Raw genomic sequence first — 3,789 nt, 5'->3', positions numbered from 1 at the left:
TGGAGAAACTTGGAGATTTTTGGTTTCTAAGTTAAATTTCCAAGTGCATTTATTCACTAAGTTTTAATAAATATACTCCAAATCTGTCTACAGCATTTATTTTTTTTGGATAAATGCAATTCATTTGGCTATCGAAAAACAAACATTCAACAAAAGACAGAAAAAAATAAAATAAACAAAATCACAATTTGATACGCCAAAGAAATTAAACGTTTACAATTTTGCGTGTACAAATACAAATGCTGAGAATCAAAAAAAAAACGAGAAAAATCAATAGATGGCACGCAGAGTAATCATTTCTCGGTTTCTAGGTAAGTCAAGTGAAGTCTAAGGGCTGGTTTCTCCAACTCAACTCAACTTAACTTAACTTAACAAAATAATGGCGCAAATTACCGACTAAGGAATCACGACATTAAAGAGTTTGTTCTGAATACCCCTTCCGTTTCGAAATACATACATACATACTTACATACATACATAAGTAGATTCATACAGGCTACCGAGTAAAGCTTATACCGCTGACTACGAGATACTAACTACATATATCTCCCCTCTCGATAATACGCCTTCAACAAGCTACGCTCGCAGTTCCGAGTATGGTAGTGGGTTCATAGATTCTACACGCCGCGCATTTTCCAAGTGCACTCGAAATAATTGCACGCACCTACTTAAAATTAAAAAGATAAGCAAAATACTTCAATTAGCGAATAAAGGGCTCTTAGTAAAGCATTGGGCGCAGTGGAAGGAAACTTTTCCGTGCACATGCAGTGGGCTCGCGATAATCTGAATCTGTTTTTTATTTTTTATTCATTTATTCATTGCCATCGACCAAGTATCGAGCATGAGTCCTATGGTGAGGTAGAGTTCACAAATATTAAAAAACAATAAGAAACGAATTTGGAACACATTTCCTAGCTTTTTAATTTTCACTTCCTTAGATCAAAATCTTCGGTAAATCGGAAGACATTCCTGCACTGCAGAAAAAAATAAACCAAATAGTGTTTGTTGCTAACTAAAACAGAGAGGAGTAATTGCTAAAAATAATCAACTTATAGTTGGGGGGATGTAGATAAAAACCTCACTTTTAATTAGCTATGACGAAACCAACTTGAAAGTGTCAGAAGTCATGCAGACGCAATTAATTAATGCAAAATCAAAATTAATAAAAAATTAATAGAATGTTTTTGTCAGTGTTATTGTGGCTTATTAACATTTAATTTTTGATATTCTTATTGAGCTTTGTACCACGATTGTTTATTAGATTAGGAAAAATTGAAAAAGCAACAAAGTCTAAGCGGTAGAAATTATTATAGCAGCTATTTCGGAGATCACCACATCTCCTCATCGGACTTCTTTTTTCTAGACTGTCAGCTGGGGTCGAACCCGCGTCATCGATGTGCAAAGTCAGAACTATGCATACCCCGTTTTATTTTATGTCCAAAAGTAGTTAGTTACAAATTAGTTGACATGTAGTGCAGAGGTATCCAGGTCTGACTTTTTTTGCGGCCACCGCACCAAAGCTTTGCTTGCAGGCTTAATTTCACAATTTCAGTTTTAGAAATAAATACTCTTTCTGTTCAACAATTTGAAATCGCATGGAACATGGAAAACCCGAAAACGACTCTGTTTTAAAAAATCATGTTACTTTTTTCTTAATGTAGGTTCTTTCGAGTACGCCTTGTCTGCATTCCACTGTAGTTAATACATACATATATGTATGTATGTACATACTTTGAATGGCTAAATCTGAAAACTGACGGCTTGAAGAGTGCTTGGAAGTTTATAGGAGGAAGTGGAGGTGGACCTCGCAGCCAATCTGTGTAAATATTTACGTATGTATGTATATTTACATACATTTCTACATATACTCGTACAATTCCAATCCACGTCGGTAGAAACATATACATACATACATACATGTATGTACTATGTGGATATCTACACAAGTATGTATATATATTTATAATGCACCGTTGGTAGAGATGAAATCTCGAAAGATTGAAAGTAGCGCGAAAACTCGTGAGTGCTTGGTGATAATCCGGCTTATTGTGTTGGCTTTGTTTTTTTGTATTTTGACATACATACATATAAACATATTTTGTGCACAGCGCTGCATCACAAAGAGCGAAACAAGGTGAATTTGCTACAAAAAATTTATAACACTCACAATTATGTATGTGCATACATACATACATATCGATGGCCCTCTGCAATAACGACACAACACAAAATTTCATACATTTCAGTAGAGCCAATTAAAGATTTTATGTTTCGTAATTTAGCAATGATATGTCTTGAAACGTAATTATTCTGGATTATTTGCAGTCATTCTGTAGGGAAAATTTGTAAGCTTTCAAATTGTGACTTTTTCTAAAGATTTTAGTTAGTGTTGGACAGCAAAAATATGAAATAATTAACAACTCCTATGTACTTAAACGAAAAAAACTCCATTTGTATTGCTGAACAACGGCACAATACGAAAAGTGTCGTTATTTCACATAAAGCATGGCTAACCTATCGAGAGTTTTTGACTTATGCTTTGACCACTGTTCAGTAGTAAGGCCTGGCTACTTCGGTTTTGTGACAAATGGCAAAACTGCGCCTCTGCCGGACTGATAACAACTAAGCCTATGTCTATAAACCTAATTCGCTATATAACTCAAAAACATGAAATTAGTTGGTTGAATAAGGAAAGTGAATTAGCAACAAGAGTTTACGGGATGTACATAGCTCAGTGGTTAACGCTTCTGACTTTGAACATCGAATTCGCAGGTTCGATCCCTGCTGAAGTCTAGAAAAAAGAAGTCTGATGAGGAGATGTGGTGATCTCCGAAATAGTGCTATAACTTCTACCGCCGCTTAGACTTTGTTGCTTTTTCAATTTTTCCTAATAAAAAATCGTGGTACAAAGCTCAATAAAAAATATTAAAAACATGAAATCTTGAGTTGTGCCATTACTGCAGAGGAGCGATCGATATGTATCACTTTTACAAACACATGTATGCATATTTTTCAAAAGTGTATAAGCTGAAAAATAAAAGCATTATTTTGCATTTCAGGTGACAATAGGGGTATTCTCTGAGTCTTGCAAAGCCCTTGCACGGTGCACGGATTGCACGGTTTGCAAAGCTGTCCCATACGAAAACAGGTTTTTACCGTGCAATCCGTGCAATCTGTGCGCCATGCAAGACTCAGAGAATACTCCTAATATGTACATATGTAAATTTGTGCAAATGAAAATGAAATCAAAAAGAAAGCGAGTTTATAAAAAGGAGGTAAAAAATTTTTTATTAGCACAACGCAGTTCTGGTTGAATGATTCGTCAGAGGATGAGAGCTTAGAAAACTGGCCAGGAGCAGAAAACGTTTAAGAGAGTTTATGTGCAGTTTTCGAATATATTTTGACATACGATGTACATATTTAAGAAATTTTGTGATCCAAATCTATTTAAAATATATTAAAACTATAAACAGCTGCATGATTTTGTTCTCAGCGTATTGGGATTTTCTTTCATATGTAAAACCAGACTTTCGAGCTTGGGTTTACTATTCACGACTTCAAATTAATACAAATTGTTCGTTGGGATTATAGCCATTAAGCAGGGATCACACGACTTGTACATTTGTACAGATTTGTACAGAGTGGTGTCGCCTGGAAATTCTTTTATTGAGCTGAACTGAAATTTCTAAGCAACGCCACTATGTGACTACCAAAATGTACAAATCTGTACAAATTTACAAATCGTGTGATCCCTGCTTAATAGCTATAATCCCAATGAACTAGCTTGCT

The sequence above is a fragment of the Rhagoletis pomonella genome, unplaced genomic scaffold (genome assembly GCF_013731165.1).
Source record: "Rhagoletis pomonella isolate Grant_MI unplaced genomic scaffold, Rhpom_1.0 Rhpom_scaffold_00007, whole genome shotgun sequence".
In the NCBI taxonomy this organism is placed as follows: domain Eukaryota; kingdom Metazoa; phylum Arthropoda; class Insecta; order Diptera; family Tephritidae; genus Rhagoletis; species Rhagoletis pomonella.
Note: the sequence above shows the minus strand (reverse complement) of the source record.